General features: G+C 36.3%; 1 long non-coding RNA gene across 1 annotated transcript in view; it reads left to right on the plus strand.

The window, feature by feature from the left end:
• The first annotated feature begins 273 nt into the window (after positions 1 to 273).
• The window catches only part of LOC117027466 (uncharacterized), a 102862-nt gene continuing 79634 nt past the window's right edge, over positions 274 to 23501 (plus strand). Inside the window, exons 1-2 of the long non-coding RNA XR_004423929.1 lie at positions 274 to 505; positions 2366 to 2454. This is a non-coding gene — a long non-coding RNA (uncharacterized LOC117027466). The remainder of the gene's footprint in view (positions 506 to 2365; positions 2455 to 23501) is intronic.

Raw genomic sequence — 23501 nt, forward strand, 5'->3', positions numbered from 1 at the left:
TTATTAGCGACAGACTTAAGCCCAACTTTCCATTTTCAAACTTGAAGCCCAGTGTTTCATTCTTGCTGCTTTCCCTCGGCTTCTTTGAGGACCTTTGCTCCAGAATGCTGCCCTGGCAGGGGCCATTTCGTAGGACGAGCGCCAGAGGCGCAGCTTAGCGGCTGAACACGCCCGCTGTAGCAGTTCCCTGGAGGGGCGGGGCCTCGGTGGGCGCTCGACCCGGGAGTCGCGTGCGTGCGTAAGAGCGTGCGAGCGTCGGAGGAAAGGGCTAGGCGGACCTGAAGCGAGTGGTAGTTCCCAGTCAGGGCCACTCCAGGCCCGGAAACCGCGGAGCTGGGCTGAGAGCTGAGTGCTTCTGGTCAGCGTCCACACCGCCCACTCGAGGAATCCGCTCCCTCGCGCCCTGAGCCCGCTCTCTTCAGCCTCGCTCCCCCTCGGCGCTATAACCGCCATTACAGTCGAGGCGGTTTTCTGGAGTCGGCCGGCCAGCCGGCAGACCCGCCTAGTAAGTAGATGGAGAGGCCCGTCGGTCCTGCCAGGCTCCGCGTCCCTAACACACTCTGTTGAACCCCGCAGAGGCCGCATTCGGTAGAGCCGGGGTCGACTCTTCTGCAGCAGTCTTGTGAAAGCCAAGGGCTTGCCGCCTTACCACTAAACAGTATCAGAAAAGTTAATGGCCCGGGACAAGGTTTTGGGGACAAGCATGCATTTTTTGAACATTTCGACTTTTGCTTACCATCTTTGCTTTTTAAGTATTGTTACTTTAATACAGATACACATTACAGAAATAGTTTGGAAATATCTTTGAATTATGTTCCTCCCGTGGAAAGGGATTATTAAACTAAATTACGCTGTCATCTTCAATCCAGTTAAGCTGTTAATAGGCTCATTATAACGTAGGCTACAAACAAAAATAGAGTACCATAAAATCCTTTGAAGAAAATTGCACATGGAGGGTCCCCAGATGTCAAAAGAATGTAGATTATCTTTTCAATAATACTTAAGGTTTTATCTAGTTTAAATCTACACTTGGAATTACTACTGTGTTTCCCAGAAAATAAGACCTAGCCGGACCATCAGCTCTAATGCGTCTTTTGGAGCAAAAATTAATATAAGACCCGGCCTTATATTGTATTATATAACATCCAGTCTTATAGCAAAATAAGACCGGGTCTTATATTAATTTTTGCTCCAAAAGACGCATTAGAGCTGATGGTCCGGCTAGGTCTTATTTTCCGGGAAACACGGTAGCTGTTTGGGAAGACAGAGTTTTTTTCCTTCATTACAAAACAAGAACTTTTTCCTTTGTTCCATGAAAATTAATTTTGTTTTTTTGTTTTAAAACAGTTCTGATGTGTTCATCAAAATCTGGAAAATACGACAAAGCAAAAGGAAACAAAAACCACTCAGTTCCATTACCCAAACTGAACCAACATTAACTTACTGGCTTATTTTAGTTTTACTTCCATATGAAATATTAGATTTTCTTGTACTAATGTATATAATGTGATAGTTTGCTTTTTCATGTAACATGCCATCAATTTTTACGTAATTCTAGTTTTAGTAAACATTTTATAACTATGTGATATCCCTTTCCTTTATTACTGGATGTCCTTTCGGTTTTGCACTATTGTAAATGACTATGATGAGGCAGTATCTAGAATAGTATTTAGAACATTCAAGTCAGGTAGACCTGGGCTTTACCACTTGCTCTGCAACTTGAAAGAACTTATTATACCATTAGGAGCCTCATTTTTTGCACATGAGGAACAAGTCCTCATCACATAGGGTTATTACGAGAATTAAATGAAATAATCAAAGTGCTTGGAGCATATGTTGGTTAATACTAGCTATGTCTAATAGGAAAAGTTTTGTTTTTGTTTTCATTAGTTTATTTTCTGTGTCCCATACGGTTTATTTCAAGAATTTGTATATAGTCAAATTCTATCAACACTGGATGTAAGAGATTTTATACACAGCTTTTCATATATTTTATTACATAGTAATACATAAAAGCATAAATAATACATAAGTTAGAAATCTTTTTTACAATAAGAAAAATTGAAAATTGTAATCTTATTACCTATAGATAACTTTTTACTCACATTTTATAATAGGGCTTATTCTTTCTCACTTTTTATACATTTATACATATATTAGTGATATTTTTAAAAATAGTACTGCATTATAAACTCACTTTAATAACTTGCTGAGGACAGGAAAGAGGTCAGTGTGAAGAAAATACGGTGATTAAAGAAGTAGGAAGTAAAGCTGGAAAGGGATCTCGTAGGATTTGGATTTCATTTACAATTTACTGTACAGAGTAGAGTAAGTCAGTAGAGGAAAGACATTTAATTTGTTTTAGAAGGTTTGCTTTGCTGCTGTATGCAGATAGACTGCCGGGGACCAGAGGAGGAAAGGTGGAATCCAAATTAGTGTTATTCTGTAATCCTGGTGAGTGATGGTGGTGGTTTAGACCAGGGTGGAAGTGGGAAAAAGTGGTTGGATTCTGGATATATTTTGGAAGGACAAGCTGTAGAATTCACAGATTGATTGGATGTGGGGCGTGAGAGAGATGTAAAGGTTTTTGGCTTGAGCAATGGATAGGTGTAATGTCCAATTACAGAGAGAGACTGAAGGAGGAGCAGATTTTAAGTGGGAGGGGGGAGGCTAGAATACGAGTTCTGTTCAGTCATATTACATTTCAGGGTCTTAGATGCCTAATTGAAAGTGGGGTCTTAAAGACTTCAATTATTGTTGAATTGTCCATTTATCCCTTCATTTCTGTGAGTTCTTGCTACATGTTTTTTGGTTCTTGTTATTATGTGCATACATGTTTATAAATGTGATATCTTCCTATTGGATTGATACTTACTACAAAATGTCCTTCTTTTTCTCTAGTAATATTTTTAAAAATTTTAAACTTCATTATTTTAAAGCCATTCCAACTTTTTTATGGTTGCTGCTTGCATGATTTGTGCCATTAAATCTAAAGTGTTTCTCTTGTAGACAGCGTATAGTTGTGTCTTTTGTTTTTAGTCTATTCTGTGGTCTACCTTTTTTATTAGGTTGTGTACTCCATTTATGTTCAATGTTACTGATATAGTTGGATTTATGTCTCCCGTTTTACTTTTTGTTTTCTATACGTCTCATCTTTTTTTGTTCTCTATCCCTCCTTTACTGCTTTCTTTTGCATTAAGTGAATATTTTTTAATGTAACAGGTTAATTTCTTTAATGATTTTTTTTACTTTTAAAAAATTTATTTCCTTGGCGGTTGCTCTAGGACTTGCCATATACATCTTAACCATCTAGAATCAGCTTCAAATTAATAGTAACTTAATACCAATGGGATTAAAAACTTACTCCAATATAACTTTATTCAATTTCCCTGCTTTTTGTGATATAATTGTTATATATATTGTATCTATAAATGTTACAAACCCAACAATCCATTGTTATAATGATTATATCTTTTAAAGAAAGGAGAGCACTACATATTTATAGCAATTGTTATATTAACCTTATTTATTATTTCTAGTACTCTTCATTTCTTCTTCTTGTGGATTCAAGTAACCATCTGGAATAATTTTTTTTTAGCTCAATACAGCTTTGCTCCTATCCACCTCTTCTGTATTGTTATTAGCAAATATGTTAAATTTCTATATGTTATAGGCCCAACTGTATACACAACACACACACGCGCGCACACACACATACACACACTTTTATTCATGTGTTCTAAATCAATTTTATTAAAAAATTTTTTATTTTTCAATTACAGTTTATATTCATTATTATTTTATATTACTTTCAGGTATACAGGCATACAGCATAGTGGTTAGACATTTCGATAATTTATAAGGTGATACCACCAATAAGCCTAGTAACCACCTGGCACCATACATAGTTATTATAATATTATTGACTGTATTCTCTATGCTGTACTTTATATCCCTGTGACTATTTTGTAACTAACAATTTGTATTTCTTAATCCCTTCAGCTTTTTCACCCTGGCAACCCTCAGTTTGTTCTTTGTATCTGAGTGTGTTTCTGTTTTGTTTGTTCATTTATTCTGTTCTTTAGATTCCACATATAAGTTAGATCACATGGTATTTGCCTTTCTCTGTCTGACTTATTTCACTTTGCCTAATACCCTCTAGGTACATCCATGTTGTCACAAATGAGGGGATTAAGCATAAAACGAGAGGGAATTAAGCATAATTTAAAATTTATAACCCAATAGTAGTGAATCCAAAGTAGTAAATAAATGCTGGATGGCTATGTATTATAAATGTCCTCAAGACCAAGGAGGGTACAATCAAAACTTCCAGGACACATGCCATTTTTGTGCTTTGGGAAAGCGTACCATCAGTTTCTGTCATTGCTTCCTTAAGTTATTTTGTGCCTACTTAGACATTATGATATTAGTGTATATTGATTGATCTGTAAATACAGATTTGAATTATATCTGTACTAACTATAATTCACAGAATTAAAATATTTCCGGTTGGTCTTCATAATCATTTTGAAGATTATAGATCATGTAAATATGTATGTTCCTGTGCTTTTTTTTAGACAGATAAAAATTGGCCTGAGATTCCCAAGCATCTCAATGCCCGTGCCCACAATTCCTATTCACATTTGTACACTGAATGTGAAGAAAATGAAACAAAATAACAACAGCAACAAAACTGCCTGGATATGTAAGTGACTTGCTATTAATAGACAATCTAGGAATTATGAAAAACTATGAAAAGAAAAATAAGTTACGTATAATTCTACCACCAAGAAATAGTTTCTGTTAACATTTTTCTATATTTTTTTCCAATCCTTTTTTTCCTGGGTTTTTCCTTTAAAAATTATTTTTTAGATCTAATATGACACTTATGTAGGTTATTTTTTTGTCATTTAAAATTTGGGTAGAACCAGTAAAGAGCACAACTTAGACGAAATACAAAAGCTATTTAATTTTTTTTTTAATTAAAATATTCCACATTACTATTTTAAAAATGGAACTTGGATTTAGAAATAGGAGTACAGAACCCCTCCCCCAACCATATACTTTCTTGCCTTTAATCAGTATATTTTATGAATATTTTGATAGCATCCTGAGGCCTATGAAAATGCAGAAACGCAGACCCTGTTAATTATTTTTCACTTTATTGCTACTAACATATTTTAGAAGGTTTTGAAATATTTATTTTAATAGTTACTTTTCAGATACTCATAAGCACATTTTTTTTCATAAGCACATTTAATACCATAATATGTGTCTCACACAGAATCTTTCAGTTGACTTTTTGAATTTCTCATAACATCCTTCAACCCTTTCTATATAATTAACTTTTTGTTTGGATTAGTTCCTCTCTCTTTGGAAAACGTTGCACAGAAGGAAGATGGACCCCACGCAGAATTTGATTCCATGTTGAGACTGATGACATTACAAACATACCAAGTGGGTATGGAAAAGTTTATTCACATAGTGAGGCTTTCTGAGGAGAGCAGGGCTGACTCCTAACCTGATCTGCAAATGACTTAACAGAACAGGCAGGAGACTGTCTTGGGGTGTTTCTGGTGGTTAGAGGGTGGGGTTCCCATATCTGGGCTGTGCTTGTGTGATGTAAACTTGCACCAAAAGTAGGCAGCGTTTGGACTTTACTACATGTTAGCATGCTCAGATGTGAGGCAAGGGGAAAGAGCAGTGGGCTTGAAAGCTGTCAGTAGTCAGCTGACAGAATTGCAGTCAGACTCCAATCTAACCTTTCTAACCACTTCGTGTACCTAATTTTGAAAAATCTGTTTTCCCCTAGCATTTTCCAGTAAAATAATAATATTGTAATGACAATGACTATCACTTATGATTTATGTGCTAGACACTGTAAGTGTGCTTTACACATATTAGTTCATTTAATCTTCATAATAAATCTGTGTAGAAGACAATATTATCTTCATTCTACAGTTGAAAATATCTGCAGAACAGAGAGATTAGGTAATTTTCCCAAGTTTGCATTGCTAGTAAGTGGTAGAGACAGAATTTGAAGACATTGCCCTTAGTTCTCTTTTCTTTCCCATCCTTTGCAGTGGCCTGCAATATTCTGTATTAATTAAAAGGGTTTTAAGAATAATTAGTTTTAAATAACTTCCAATTTTTCTGTGTGAATTACAGCAATTTTGGGTCCTAAGAAATGCTTTTACAAGGGAACCTGTATTTCTACTTACCAATTTAAAAACTTAGCAGCATACTATTCCTATCGAATGGTCCAGCACAGCTATAATTTTGTCTCTTTTTCACTGTTAAGCTATTATACGTATCAATTTTTTATATAATTAGATTTTCAGAAAACATGAAAGAGGGAATAGAACTGCCCACATCTTTAATTAATTTGTACTGTCCTTGAGTTGGTAATTTATAGAGGAAAAAAACAAGTCTGATCTTTTATCTTCTTAGTGATGTAGTTTTCTTACTGATCTTTTTTCTTGTCTTTTAAATGTTATTAAAAAAGTGAATGTTTAAATTTTTAAAAAGTTATTACAGGAAGAGGCACATTGCCATTAATCCCCCTCAAAATACTCCTCCTCGCTTCGAACACACTTATCCCATCCTTCTTGCCACTTTCTGAAGCAGTTCTGGAAGTCCTCTTTTGTGAGTGTCTTTACATCATCCTCCATCATGACAATGCTTCGTGTCACAAATTGCTTCTGGTATATGGCAATTTCTGTCAAATAAAAACATTACAGGGCCGGCCCGGTGGCTCAGGTGGTTGGAGCTCCGTGCTCCTAACGCCAAAGGCTGCTGGTTCGATTCCCACATGGGCCAGTGCCAGATGAATCAGTTGGTTGGAGCGCGGGCTCCCAACCACAGTGTTGCCGGTTTGACTCCTCAACTCCCGAAAGGGATGGTGGGCTGCGCCCCGTGCAACTAACAATGGCAACTGGACCTGGAGCTGAACTGCGCCCTCCACAACTATGATTGAAAGGACAACAACTTGACTTGGAAAAAATCCTGGAAGTACACACTGTTCCCCAATAAAGTCCTGTTCCCCTTCCCCAGTAAAATCTGTGAAAAACAAAACAAAACATTACAGTGTGTCCTCATCCACCTTATTCACCGGATCTGGCACCATGCGACTTCTGGCTCTTTAACCATGAAAGGTAAATGTTTTGAATTAATTCAGGACATTGAGGTAGCCATGACAGCACAACTAAAGACACTCATGAAAGAGGACTTCAAAAACTGCTTCAGAAAGTGGCAAGAACGATGGGATAGGTGTGTTTGAAGTGAGGGGCAGTATTTTGAGGGGGATTAATGGCAGTGTGTCTTTTATTGTAATAATTTTTTTTTATTTAAACATTCACCGAATTTTGTGATCACACCTCATATCATTCTTGGGAATTTTGTTACTTTTAGCTCTGTGATTTAATATTTGATTTAAAAAGGTGGTTGATAATAGATTTTAGGTAAATACATATTTAACAGACTTTTAAAATAATAATTTAACTTCTCTAGACTTTGCTTAAAATAAATCAAATTATGAAGATCTTTGAGAACTTAAAAAGCATTACTGAATACAGTTGACTGCTTTTAGGAGATCATTTTATTTAAACTGCTTGGGCTGCCTTCAAACCTTTTGTTTCAATGCTCTTCTAAAGTCACATTAATGTTAACAATATATGACTCATTCCATTTTTCTTGAAATCTATAATAACACAGAGTTCCTTACAGAAGAAATATATTTTCAGTTAAAAGAAACAGTTTTTTTTTTTTTTTAAAAATGTCTTACTTTAGACATTGTGTAATTTTAGCTTGTTGAGGTGATGTTTTTCATTATATGGTAAGATGAGATGAGTCAAGATTCTTTTTTCTTTTTCTTTTCATCATATGGACAACCAGTTGTTTCAACACCATTGAATTACCTTGGGCCTCGTGCTAAGAAATCAAATGGCCATATATGCCTGGGTATATTTTTGAACTGTCTGTTTTGTTTTAATGATCAGTGTGTTTATTCTTACTGTAGTTTTATAGTAAGTTTTGAAAACAGGTAGTGTAAGTCCTCCAACTTTGTTCCTTTTTTCAACATTAGTTGGCTATTCTGGGTCCTTTCCATTTTCATTCCCACATAAATTTTAGAATCTATTTGTCAGTTTTCTTTGTATGAGAAACTATTTCTCCCTCCTTTTAAAAACAGTTTTGTTTTATTGTGGTAAAATATGCATAACATAATATCTTAACCATTTGTACGTATACAATTCAGTGGCATTAATTATATTCACAATGCTGTGTACTCATCACCACTATTTATACCCAAAACCTTTTCATCATCCCCAACATAAACTCTTTTCCCATTAAACAATAAGTCTCCCTTTCTCCTCCCCCACTCCCTAATTACCTTTGTTCTGCTTTTCATCTCTATGAATTTGCCTATTCTAGCTATCTTACATAAGTGGAATCATACAATATTTGTCCTTCTGTGTCTGATTTATTTTACTTAGTATAATGTCTTCAAAGTCCATCCATTTTGTAGCATACATAAACATTTCATTCCTTTTTATGGCTGAATAGTATTCCACTGGGTGTATATACACCACAGTTTTTCTATTCATCCATTATTGGACACTTGGGTTGTTTCCACCTTTTGGCTATGGTGAATAATGCTGCTATGAACACTGTTATAGAAATACCTACTTGAGTCCCTGCTTTCAATCCTTTTGTATATATACTAAGAGCAGAATTCCTGGTTCATATAGTAATTCTATATTTAATTTGTGTGTGTGTGTGTGTGTGTGTGTGTGTGTGTGTAAGTGTAACTGTCAAACTGTTTTCCACAGTGGCTGCACCATTTGCCTTCACTTTTTTTATACATTCAATTTCATTAAAAGTCTTGCATGTCTTCCTTGTTTAAACATAGCAAATTCTACTTAGCTATAAGGTAACTGGTTAGTTGTTATATTAAGCAAAATTTAATTCTGGTTCAAAAGGTAAATATAGTGGAAAAAAGTTAGACTATTTTAGGCTTGAAAGGGTGAGTAATTACAGTAGATATAATAATAAATTACTTTATTTCTTCTAATTATCCCATTAAAGAAATTTGGAAAAAAGAAAGGGAAAACAAAACAAAACAGAGCCTTGCTACCCCAAATTCTAACACTATAGCCACATCTCCTCCAATGTCTTTTTACTTACTTAACTTTGGTCACCTACTCACAAAGTTACCCTCTGGACCAGCTTCTCTTCCAAACTCAGTAATTCAAATATCCATTTCCAGCCATAACCAGTATAAGCATTTTTCAACCTCATTGTGATCCCTCCATTTTTTTCTCTTTTTCTGCTCCTTTTCTTGCCATGTTTAGATTCCATGTTACATTATTTCACTTACTCTTTCTTGATTATGTACTCAATTCCCTTGTTGCTCTGCCTTCCCTAGCTCCTTTCTCCTAAAATTCTTACCCTGAGTAAACTCTATTACCTGCTTTCCCTGTTTGGACATAGGAGTTTGAGCCTTGTAACTTTTGAAGGATAATCTTGCTGGATACAGAATTCTGGGTTGGAATGGGTTTTTTTTTGTTTGTTTGTTTTTTAACATTTAAAATATTTTACTCTATGTTTGCATGGTTTCTGATGAGAAATCTGAAATAATTCATATCCTTGGTTTGTTATAGGTAGGGTATTCTTTTTCTCAAGCTTCTCTCAAGAGATTCTCTTTGATTTTCTGCAGTTTGAATATGATATGCGTAAGTGTATATATTTTGGTATTTTTCCTGCCTCTTGTTTCTCTGAGGTTCCTGGATCTGTGGTTTGGTGTCTGTCATTAATGTTGGAAAGTTTTCAGTTACTATGATTTCAAATATTTCTTCTGTTACTTTTTCTTTTCTTCCTGGAAGTTTCCTTATACATGTGCTATACCTCTTGTAATTGTCTCAGTTTTTGGATATTTTATTTTCTTTCATCCTTTCTTCTCTTTACATTTTTGTTTCATAAGTTTGTACTGATCTGTCTTCAAGCTCCTGATTCTTTTCTTCGCCTTGTCCATTCTATTCATGAGCCCATCCATTCTTCATTTGTTTTACAGTGTTTTTGATTTCTAGAATTTCTTTTTGATTCTTTTGTAATGTTCTATCTCCCTACTTACATTATCTGTCTTTGCATGTTGTCTGCTTTTCCCATTGTAGTCCTTAGCATATTAATGATAGTTATTTTAAATTTCTGATCTAATAATTCTAAATTCCCTGCCATATCTGAGTTGGGTTTTGATGCTTGCTTTATCTCTTCAGATTGTGCCTTTTGCCTTTTAGCATGCCTTAAATTTTTTTGTTGAAAGCCATAATAGATAGGCCTTTAGTATGAGGTTTTTATGTTCATCTGGCTAAAAGTTAGTCTTTATTTACTGTTTGCTGTAGCTGTGGTGTCAGAGGTTAAAATTTCATCTAGTATCTTTGTTTTTGTGTCCCGTTATTTTTGAATATTCCTAGAGACTCCTTAAATAGGTCCTGAGACTTACTGTTATTTTAACTATAAACCCCTGTGATTATATGGGAGCTTTATTGGTAATGTATGGTGGAGGGGAAGCATTGTAGGTCCTATGGTTAGGTCTTTTAGTGATCCTTATTTGGGTATTTCCCTTCCCCTGACATCAACGGCTACAAGAGGATGGAGTAATTTTCCTCCCCTTAGGTCATTTAGGCTCTGGTGAAGTACTTGAGGGCAGACCTTGTTAACAAGAACAAAATACTCTGGGTGCATTTTTATAAGGTTCCTTTCCCAATCCCTGTCTTAGAAGCACATGGCGATTTTTCTCTGACCTTTACAGTGGTAAGACTCTTGGAGGTAAAACTCATGTAAGTGTGGGATTTCCCCCTAAGAATGGGTCCCCTTGGGTATTTTAATTCTCAAGCGTCTCCACACTAAGCCTCTAGCAATTCAATAATTAATTTAAGGGGTTCCAATATTGTCTCCAACTGTCAGTTTCTGCTCCTAGGCTTTTGTTCCCAGTAAGCTGTGATTCTTTGTCTGTCTGTTTTTCTGGGTTTGGGGGCAGCAGTTTGCCCTGTGACCTCAATTCTTTGATGTATCAAAGAAGAGTTATTGATTTTCAGTTGGTTTAGCTCTTTTTTTGTGAGGACGGGAATGACAACTTCAAAGTACTTTACATGTCTGACCAGAAAACACAGAAGGATGTTTATTGATTTTTCAAAAGATCCTCCTGTGATTTTTATTGGAATTTTGCTGAATCTGTAGTTCAGTTTGGAAAGAACTGACATGTTAACAATATCGAGTCTTCCAACCTACTGAATGGAAGAAGATATTTGCCCATGATACATCTAATAAGGGGTTAATATCGAAAATTATAAAGAACTCTTACAACTCAACACCAAAAAACCCAACAGTTCAATTAAAACATGGACAGAGAAATGCAAATTAAAACCTCAATGAGGTATCACCTCACACGTGGCAGAATGGCTATCATCAATAAATCAACAAATAAGTGTTGGCAAGAATGTGGAGAAAATGGGACACTTGTGCACTATTGGTGGGATTGCAAATGGTGCAGCCACTCTGGAAAACATTATGGAGGTTTCCTCAAAAATTTAAAAATAGGGTGACTGGATGGCTCAGTTGGTTAGAGTGTGAGCTCTGAACAACAGAGTTGCCATTTTGAGTTCCACGTGGGTCAGTGAGCTGCGCCCTCCACAACTAGATTGAAGACAATGAGCTGCTGATGAGCTGTCGCTGAGCTGCTGGAGAAGCAGCCGGATGGCTCAGTTGGTTGGTTAGAGTGCGAGCTCTCAACAACAAGGTTGCTGGTTCAATTCCTGCATTGAATGGTGGGCTGCGTCCCCTGCAACTAAAGATTGAAAACGGCGACTGAACTTGGAGCTGAGCTGCACCCTCCACAACTAGATTGAAGGACAACGATTTGGAACTGATGGGCCCTGGAGAAACACACTGTTCCCCAATATTCCCCAATTTAAAAAAAAAAAAAAGAAGAAGTACCTTATGACCCAGCAATCCCACTTCTGGGTATTCCCACTTCTGGGTATTTATCTGGAGAAATCCAAAACACACTTTAAAAAGACATATGCACCCCTATGTTTGCTGCAGCACTGTTTACAATGGCCAAGATTTGGAAGCAATCTAAGTGCCCATCAATAGATGATTGGATAAAAAAGACGTGGTACATATATACAATGAAATATTACCATTTGTGACAACATGGTTGGATATAGAAGGTATTATGCTAAGTGAAATAAGTCAGACTGAGATAGACAAATACCATATGAGTTCATATGTGCAATGTAAAGAACAGAATAAATGAATAAACAAAACAGAAACAAACTCATTGATACAGAGAACAAACTGAGGGTTGCCACATGGGAGGAGGATAGGGGCAGCTGGGTGACAAAGGTGAAGGGATTAAGAACTACAAATTGGTAGTTACAAAATAGTCATGGGGATGTAAAGTACAGTACAGGGAATATAGTCAATAATATAGTAATAACTATGTATAGTGCCAGGTGGGTACTGGAGTAGTCAGGAGGATCTCTTCTTAAATTATATAAATGTCTAACCACTATGCCGTGTACCTGAAACTAATACAAAATATTATTGGATGTCAACTGTAATTTTAAAAAATAATAATTAAAAAATAATAAAGTTGCTAAAAAAACCCGCCCTTGTACCAAGTCTTTAAATTCAGATATAGATCTTTATTTATTTAGATCTTTTAAAATTGTTCTGAGCAGTATTTTCTAGTTTTCAGTGTACAAGTCTTACACATATTTTGTTAAATTTGTCCTTTCATGCTTCACATTTCTTTGTTCCACGGTATTTGTTAAATACCAGTTTACAATTCTTTACTGCCATATATGGAATTTAAATGATTTTTGAATATAGTTTATATCTTGCAACTTTGTTAAACTCATTTATTATTTCTAGTAGTTTTCCTCCAGATTTTTGAGCATTTCCTATATATAATCATCTTGTTTGCAAATAGACACTTTTACTCTTTCCTTTCGAACCCATAAGATTTTTAAAATTAATAGACATTATTTTCTAGAACAGCTTTAAATTTACAGAAAAATTGAGCAGACAATACAAAGAGTTCCCACATTCTTCCCCTATCTTCACCCCCCATATTGATACATTATTAATTGAAGTCCATAGTTTACACTAAGGTTCACTCTTTGCATCTTACAGTTCTATGGATTTTGACAAATGTTTAATGTCATGTATCTACCATCAGATCATATGTACTAGTTTCATTACTCTAAAAACCTCCTGTGCTCCACCTATTCATCCCTTCTTTCCTCCCCCCGCCCCCCGAACACCTGCCAACCACTGATCTTTTTACTGTCTTAATAGTTTTATCTTTTCTAGAATATCATGTATTTGGAATCATACAGTATGTAGCCTTTCTAGATTTGCTTCTTTTATTCCGCAATATGTACTTAAGTTTCTTAAATGTCTTTTTTTATGAGGGAGAAGGGAGCTTAGTAGTTATTGCTGAATAATATTCCTTTGGATATACTGTGGTTTATCCATTCATTTATTGAGGGACATCTTGACTGCGATTTTTGCCAGTTCTAAATAAAGCTGCTATAAAATATTTATGTGCAGGTTATTGTATAGTCATAACTTAGTTCAATTGGGTAAATATGTAGGAGGACAATTACTGGATCATATTAGTCAACTCAGCTACCATAACAAGATACTACAAACTGGGTGACTTAAACAACAAAAATTTATTTTCTTGGAGTCTGGTAGCAAGAAGATCAAGATCAAGGTGTGGAAAAATTTGGTTATGGTAAGGCCTCGCTTCCAGCCTTGCCTTCACATGACCTTTTCTCTGTGTGTGTTCCCAAGACAGAAATTGCTGGTGTCTCTTTCTCTTATTATAAAGACAATAATCCTATCAGAGTAGAGCCCCACCTTTAAGACCTCAGCTTATCTTAATTTCCACCTAAAAGCCCTATCACCAAATACAGTCACTTTGGGGGTAAGGCTTCAACATATGAATTTTGGGAGGACACGATTCAGTCTATAACATACAATAAGACTATGGTGGGATGGGCAGTGGGAGATGGGGGAAGTGGGTGAAGGTAGTCAGAGTACAAGCTTCCAGTTATAAGATGAATAAGTTTTGGAGATACTCTGTACAGCATGTTATCCATAGTTAACCGAATTTTGCTGGGTGTAATGCACACATTGTTGCCCAACTTTGTGAAGGAAAAATAAGAATGTGCATTATACATGGCCAGAACTAATTCCATATTTATATAAATGTTTTTAATTCTTTCATTTATGTTTATGAGTTAAAAGTGTAACTCTAGAAATCAATAACAATATCCATATGCAAAATAATACCCTGGAGTACGACAATCGGTTTTGTTGAACTTATGATGAACTTACAATGATGAAGAGTTCTTGGCCTTCTATGATGCATAAATATTGTAAATTTGTTACCAGTATGTAAAGTTTCTTGTACCTTGTATCTGTTCTTGTGTTTTGTAATTATTTGTTACATAAAATTTCTTGTACCATAATACGTTAAAAAATAAATGCTAAAATTCCTTTATAATACAAAAAAACAAGTCCGTAGTGTAAACAAAAATTTGAATTAAAAAGAAACATTTTTTCCCCTGAAAGTTTGGACCAAAAACATGGGCGTACATTATACATGGGAGCGCTATATGCGTGGCAAAATATGGTAACAATATTGTATTGTATACTTGAAAGTTACTAACAGATTTTAAAAGTTCTCACTACTCACACAAAAAAATTGTAACTGTGATGTGATGGTTGTGTTAACTTATTGTGGCAATCATTTTGCAGTATGCATCAAATCATTATGTTGCACACCTTAAACATACACAATGTTATATCAATCATATCTCAAAAAACTGGAAAAAAAAAAAAGAGATTATGTTTAGCTTTGTAAGAAACTTCCAAACTGTCTTTCAAAGTGGCTGTAATATTTTGCATTCCTGCCAGCAATGAATGAGAGTTTCTGTTGCTCCACATCCTCACCAGATTTTGGTATTGTTAGTTTTTGGATTTTAGCTATTTTAATAGGTGTGTAGTGGTAGCTCATTGTTGTTTAAATTTGCAATTACCTAATGGCATGATGTTAAGCATCTTTTCATATGATTATTTTTTACCTGTTTCTTTTTTGGTGAGGTGTCTGTTCAGATCTTTGATCAATATTTGATACGATTTTTCTTCTTTAGCTTGTTGATGTGGCACTAATTGATTTTTGAATGTTGAACCAGCTTTGCATACTTGGTATAAATTCCACTTAGTTATTGTTTATAATTTTTTTTACACATTGTTGGATTTGACTTGCTAATATTGTTGTGGAATTTTGCATCCATGTTCATGAGGGATATTGGTCTATAATTTTCCTTTCTTGTAGTGTGTTTAGTTTCGGTATAAGGGTAATAGATAATAGAATGATTTAAGAACTTTTCCATCTGATCGATTTTCTGGAAGAGATTGTAGAGACTTAGTATCATTTTTTTCCCTTCAATGTTTGGTAGAATTCAGTAGTGAAATCCTCTGGACCTGGTGCTTTCTTTTTTGGAAGGTTGTTAATTATTGATTCAATTTCTGTAGTAGACATAGGCATATTCAGATTATATATTTGTCCTTGTGTGAATGATGGTCATTTGTGTCTTTTAAGGAATTGATCCATTTCATCTAAGTTATCAAATTTGTGGGTATGGAGTTATTCACAATATTCCTTTATTATCTTTTTAATGTCCATGGATTATTAATAAGGGCCCCTCTTGAATTTCTTTTTTTTTTAATTAAAGTTTATTGGGGTGACAATTGTTTGTAAAGTTACATAGATTTCAGGTGTACAATTCTGTAATACAATAAATGGTGCTGGGACAATTGAATTTCTGATATTAGTATTTGTGACTTCTCTCTTTTTTATTTAGACGGGCTGGAGGTGTATCAACTTACTGATTTATTAATCTTCTCAAATAACCAGATTTTGGTTTCATTGGTTTTTCTCTATTGATTTCCTGTTTTCAGTTTCATTTATTGTACTCTAGTATTTTATTATTTTTAATTCTGCTTCCTTTTGCCTTATATTCCTCTTCTCTCTACAGTTTTATAAGGTGGAACTTAGATTATTGATTATAGTCGTTTATTCTTTTCTAATTTATGCATTCAGTGCTATAAATTTCCCTCTAAGCATTGTTTTTGCTGCATCCCACAATGTTGATAAGTTGTATTTTCATTTTCATTTAGTTAAAAATATTTTTAAATTTCTCTTGAAACTTCTTCTTTGACCCATAAATAATTTAATCTTTAAATATGTTTAGATTTTCCAGCTATCTTTATTTTTAGTTGTATTTTATTGTGGCGTAAGAGCATATTCTCTATGATTTCTATTCTTAAATTTGCTAAGGTGTGTTTTATGGTCTGGATTGTGGTCTATTTTGGTGAATGTTCCATATGATCTTGAGTAGAATGTGTATACTGCTATTGTTGAATAACATATTCTGTAAATACTAGGATAGACTAGAATAAATTGTAGTCTGTCAATTAGATCCAGTTGATTAATAGTGATGTTTAGCTCAACTATATCCTTACCGATGTTCTGACTTGTGGATTTGTCAATTACTGACAGAAGTGTGTTGAAGTCTTCAACTGAAATAGTGGTTTCATTGATTTTTCCTTGCAGTTCTATCAGTTTTTGCATCATATATCATAATGCTCTGTTATTAGGTGCATACACATTAAGGGCTGTTGCAGCGTATTGGGGGATCGATTCCTTTATCGTTATGTAATGCACCTCTTTGTCTTTGATAATTTTTGTTCCCAGCTTTGTCTGAAACGAATATACAAAGGTCTGACAATTATGTTCACAAATTCATTCTAGAAAAAGTGCTATATACTTCATTGCTGAATATCACTATGGTCACCTTCAAAGTACTCCCCTTGAGAATCTATGCACCTGACGCCAGTGCCTTGTTCACCCTGCAAAGCAATTTTGGAACTCTTTTTCTGGAATGTCCATCAGAGCTGTCGTCGTATTACCCTTGATGTCCTGAATGTCATCAAAATGTCCTCCTTTCAATATTTCCTTTATCTTTGGGTAAAGAAAGAAGCCACTGGGGGCCAGATCAGGTGAATAGGGAGGGTGTTCCAATACAGGGAGGGCCTCTCCAAAAGGTCTTGGCAAACTTCGACTCTCCTTTGTTTTTGTTCACTGGTGAGCTATTTGTTTGCTGACTAAAAACTCCCTCACTGACAGTGCCATGTGAGCTGGTGCATTGTTGCAATGCAAGAGCCATGAATTGTTGGCTAAAAGTTCAGGTCGTTTTTGTCTAACTTTTTCACGCAGCCTTTTCAGCACTTCCAAATAATAAACTTGGTTAACTCTTTGTCCACTTGGTAGAAATTCATAATGAATAATCCGTCTGATATCAAAAAAGGTTAGCAACATTTTGACTCTTGATTTGATGGAACTTTTTTGGTCATGGACAGTTGGCTGACTTCCATTGTGCACTTTGATGCTTTGTTTCAGTCATATTTGGTACACCCATGTTTTATCACCAGTGATAACTTGGCCCAAAACATCGTCTTGCCTCTCCAAAAGGTCTTGGCAAACTTCGACTGTCCTTTGTTTTTGTTCATTGGTGAGCTCCTTCAGGACCATTTTTGCACACACCTTTCACATGCCAACATTTTCAGTTAAGATTTTCTTGTTTCTCTATCGATGTTTACTTAGTCTGCTATGCTTCCCACAGTCAGCCGACAATTTTGATGCACAATTTGACAAATTTTTGCAATGTTTTAGTCAGTTCTTCTCGTTACTGGCGGCCCTGATCTCTCTTCGTCAGTGATATGTTCTCCCCCCTCAGAAAAACATTTAATCCATTTGTACACTGCCATTTTCTATTCATGGCATTATCCCCATAAACTTGGACTAACATGTCCCTGATTTCACTTCCACTCTTGCCAAGTTGAACAAGAAATTTAATGTTACGTTCATTGTTCTAATTCAAGCTCAGACATTCTGGAGACAGCACACAAAACGACAATAATTAATTCCACTCAAGAAGACACCACCACACATCGACACAAACACAGCTGTGAGACACTGATATACCAAGATTATTACCGAACTGTTTGTACAGTGCTGCCAATGTAAGCGCACAGTGGTAAGTTTGCAAACATAATTGTCAGACCTTGTGTGTGTGTGTGTGTGTGTGTGTGTGTGTGCGCGCGCGTGCATGTGCGCGCCACATCTTCTTTGTCCGTTTACATGTCAGTGGATACTTAAGTTGTTTTCTTTTCATATCTTGGCTATCATAAATAATGCTGCTATGAACATAGAGGCACATTTATTTTTTTGAACTAGTGTTTTCACATTTTTTTGATAAATTTCCAGAAGAGTAATTTCTGGATTATATTGTAGTTCTATTCTTAAGTTTTTAAGGAATTTCCATACTATTTTCCATAGTGGCTGCACCAATTTAAAATCCAACCAATAGTGTACGAGGGTTCGCTTTTCTTCACATCCTCTCTCTACATCCTCACCAACACTTGTTATTTTTTGTCTTTTTGATAATAGCCATTCTAACAGGTATGAGGTACTTAATCTTGAGTCTCTTTTCTTACTCTGTGATCTCTTTAAGTGATATCATCCATTTCATTACTTGTCATTTATGTACTGATTACTTGACATATTTACTTGTATATCTTCCAGAAATCTTAATCATGCCTAAAACTGAATTCTCATTCCCTCCCCCCCCACTAAAGTGGCTCTGTCTGTCTTGGTTATTTCAGTATATAAGATACCACCATTCATGAGTTGCTCAAACCAGTCTACATCTAGTCCATCATCAATTTTTATTAATTTTACCTTTAAAATATATTAAATTCATCTATTTTCTTTCTATTAATAATTCCATTGTAACCACCTAAACCCAAGCCTGTATCTTGATGGAACTCCTGCAGTTGCCTCCCTTATGATTCCATTATGATTTCTCCAATTCTTCCTTTGCTGTGCTCCAAATCATATTGTACCCAGAAAGTGGAGTAAGCTTTTAAAAGCATGGATTAGATCATGTCACATTCCTGCTTGAAACCGTTTAATGCTACTGTGGTACTTTGAATGAAATCAAACTTCTTAACATGGCTCTTTTAGGCTCTATTTTCCAGTCTCATTTTCCATCCACACTGTCCTTATGTTAATCCTAAAATATGCCAAGGTTTTTCTTCTCTTAAAACTTAGGAGTTTTGCTATTCGTCTGCTTGGTTACTGCAACTTATTCTTTAGGTATTGACTTAAATGTGAGTTCCAGAGAGGTTCTTCTCCAAACAACAGACTTCTCTCTGGTCCTAATATAAATTAGGACCTATCTTTCCTATAACTCTTTCTTAAAATATCCTGTTACTTTCCCTAATCAAACCTTATCAAACTGTCAGTATATTTATTTGGATATTTGTTGGGTGTCTGTTTTCTCTTTCCAGACTGTAAGTTACATGAGATCAGACCATGTCTCTTTTGTTTATCAGTCTGTATCTAGCTCCTAACAATACTTGCATGTAGTGCTTAAGAAATACAGTATTTGAGGAATGAATATAAGAATATGAGCCTGGACTAGTATGATACCATTGAGAGTGGGAAGGCAGATATAAATAGCAAAGGTCTTGAAGAACTCACAGTGGGTTGTTGTGATGGAGTTACTGGAGAGATCAGGAAATATTTATGGTGAGTACACTGTGTGTGTGTGTGTGTGTGTGTGTGTGTGTGTGTGTGTTTGAAATTGGTGGCTACCCAACATGTAGAAATGATATACATCACACAACTCAGTGATGTGCACAGTACTGGTGAAGAGGGACAGAGGAGGTCCAATTCAAAGGATTTAAACACTTAATTCCAGTAGAAAGCCTGGATAATTTTCGTTGTATAAGATTATTCATGATTTTGGATTATCCATGAATTAATTACCTTCACCATTGAGCTACAAAATAATTACCTTCACCATTGAGCTACAAAAATCCCTCACTGTTTTGAAGTCATAAGATTATAAGCTTTAATGTCTAGTATAATCATTAACAGCCTTATCAGTCTGAGGAAATAGCTAGGGTGATAACTATTTAACTACATTAAAACTTCAAGCAATGCTGTTCTTCATAAATTTTGTTGAGCATTGATCATGCCTATCTCTTGCAGAGTTCAAGACACTTAGTCTCTCTTGAGGTAGATTGTGGTCACGACCAACAGAGACTAAACAAAGAGCAGAAAATGAGAAGAAATTTGAACCATTCACTTTGACTGTTTGTTAGATTTGGGCTTTAAAATGAAGCAAAGGTGCTTGAAACAAGTGATTCAACTGAAAATTTTAGATTTTTGTGTACTTCATAAATTGTATTTATTTATTGTGAATAAATTTGCTACATGGTGCAATTTTATAATTTTAAGTAAACATGATATATGCCAATCTATATACCACAAAGATTAAATTGGAAGGTGTTTAGTCATTTAACTGACTAAGTCATTTATCATAGGATTCTTATAAAATCAAGCTCCTAGTACATATTAGAGATTCAGTGGTTAAAACATTCAGTTCAATTCTACAAACATTCATGAATGACCTCTTATTTACTAGTTGCATTATTTTAGAAACTCATCTATTGCTTAAAGCTAGAAACACCTGAAATAGTTTAGTTATGACAAAGTGAGACAAGTTACTGATTCGGGATTTTTGTGTATTTGTGTACATCTTCCATAAGAGGGCAGCAAAGGACCAAAGCGTGTTTTTTTTCTTATTCATGTAGTCTTACACCAGAGATTGACTCACATTGCAAACATACCTAAATAGAAATCTTCCAAGAGTAAGGGAAAATAGAGGGCATGGTTATAATTTTACTTAGTTTCTAGCTTTTATATGGTTTTTGTATTGCATAGTAGATATGTCACGTGGACTGTGGTATCAGGGATAGCCTAGTGGTTGAATGTTGGCCATGGGTCAGTTGGGGTGTGAATGTTTGAAGCTTGACTCACCAGCTCCTTTCTGACCCTCAGTTTCCTCATCTATTGAAAAGATGGGGGGTAGGGCGTGGAGGTAATACCAATGACCATTTCACAAGGTTTTAATAAACACGATAGAATTTCTGTATCCTGGAGAGACTAAAAACAACTAAAAGCTGGAACTACAAAAACTAACCTGATACTCTACCAGTGTTGGATGTACTATTCTCTTAAAGAAAATCCTGTTCAGGGTCTGATAAAGGAAAGTATAAACCATTACAGAGATGGCTACTTATTTATTTTAAAATTAATTAACATACATATTTGTGTAATGACCAATTATCGTTTATTCATACAATTTCTAAAGCCAATTGAATGCATGTGAACACTATAATAAAAACTTTTACTATCTCAAATGACATCTTAATTTGGTCACTCCATTTTTTTATTTTTTAAGTGAATAAATAATATTTGAGGGACTGAACTTGTTTTATTCTCATTTAATTCTAATACATTTATTGTGATAATTATGTTTCTTCTTATTTCTGACTTTTTATGTTTTTCATTTTTTAAGGTTTCTTAATTATTTTTTGCCTTGGCCTGTAAAACTTCATTGATTATGGTTTATTTTGTTATCTCTTGCACTTAAATTTTTACTGTTCATATTTGAAATACATCTTTCTACCAATGTTGAGAATTAATAAGTATCTAACCTCCAACTCTCAAGTAAGATGAGACATTTAATTAGATTTCTTTTTCCATTCCTCCCTTATGATCTGACTGTATTTTGAGAAATAATCTAAAATCTTTTCTGAGATTATTTTTTGTATCTTTTAAAAATGGACCTACCTCAGAGTGGGTCCAAGATGGTGTATTAGGTAAATGCTATGCCCACTGCATCCCCGGATCACAACAAAGTAACAATTATAGAACAATCAACCTAAAGAATCATCTGATGACTAACAGAACAGAACACTTATAACTAAGGATATAAGGAAGCAGTCACATCGAGACTGGTAGGAGGGGTGGACATGCAAAATGGGCTGAACCCGAACCCACAGATAGTGGTTGGATACCAGGAGGGACACCTTGGAGGCAGAGGTCCCCCTGGAAGAGGGGGGTCCCCAGCCCCACACGGGGCTCCCCAGCCCAAGGGTCCTGTGCTGGGAAGAGGAGTCCCCACAACATTAGGCAGTGAAAATCAGCAAGGACTCTGTCCGTCTGTCCTGGTGAGATGGAAAGTGGCTGGAAACCCAGACATCCTCTGAATGGGCCTGCACATAGAAATCACATGCAAACACCTGGTCTCTGGTGGAGGAGTGGCAACTCGATAGGTGCCAGAACCATATGAGGAAAGACTGAGTTGTGTGGCTTCCAGGTGAGGAGGGCTGGAGGGACAGTAGCCATTATCTTTGTGTGGAGCCTGCCTCACATTTAGTCTACAGGATGGTGCCATCTTTTCTATGTTGAACCCTCCCTCAAAGGGCTAAATCTGAGACTGCATTGGTCTGGTAAAATTGTGTGGGCACCACCTTGGTGACACCCTGGGTCTGTACCCCACCCAGCTAGTACTGCATCGCCTGGTGCACTCTCGGCTCCTGAGTGGCCAGCCCCTACCCACAGTTTCAGAAGCCTTTTGCAGCAGCAGATGGCCTGCGTCAGCCTTGGGAAATTTTGGTGGTGGTCAGTGAGCCACAGTCTGCACCACAGACACTCTTGGGTGGCTCTCGGGGACCTGTGGGCCTCAGATGAGCAGTGGCTGGCCGTAATGTTCTCAGGGCATTTTTGCAAAGTGGTCACAGGCTAGGCACCGGTGCAAGAACCGAAACTGCATTAACTTTGTAAAAACGACTGCCCATACACTAGCTCCCTGGAATCCCACCTGTCTTACCTAGAGCTGCATTGCCATGGGCACTCTCAGTGACTGGGTGGCCAGCCCCACCCCACAAATTACGGAAGACTTTTACAGCAGCAGACTGCCTAAAGGAACACTTGCTGGTGGACAGTGAGCCACAACTTCCGCCTCAGCCTCTCTTAGGAAGCTCTTAGGGATTTCTGGTCCAAGGTGAGTGGTAGCAGGGCATTTTGCAAAGTGGTCATAGGCCAGGCACTAGCACAAGAACTGAATCTGCATGAACCTTATAAAAACCACCGGCTATGCCTTGTGACTCCTGGGACCATGTCCCACCCAGCTAGTGCTGCATCACCAAAGGCACTCTCACCTGCTCAACCAACCCATTCTGTGCACCTAAGGAGGCTTTTTCAGTGGCTGAGACTTAAGGGCAGCCACCAGATGGCAACAGGTGTAGGGGACGCTGGGCCTTCTGCTAAGCTGTCCCAGGCCTCATATTGGTGGCAGCCAGCCACAGTTCACAGTGAGGCCACCTACACACACCTCCATGTCTAGGACAGGCAGCAACTGACCACATATAGCTTTGTAGTTCCTATCAGGTAACAGCAGCCCAGTCACAGGCACGGCTGAAATTGGCATAGGAGTCCCTCCCAAGAG

Source organism: Rhinolophus ferrumequinum, chromosome 9, assembly GCF_004115265.2.
Source record: "Rhinolophus ferrumequinum isolate MPI-CBG mRhiFer1 chromosome 9, mRhiFer1_v1.p, whole genome shotgun sequence".
Lineage (NCBI taxonomy): Eukaryota > Metazoa > Chordata > Mammalia > Chiroptera > Rhinolophidae > Rhinolophus > Rhinolophus ferrumequinum.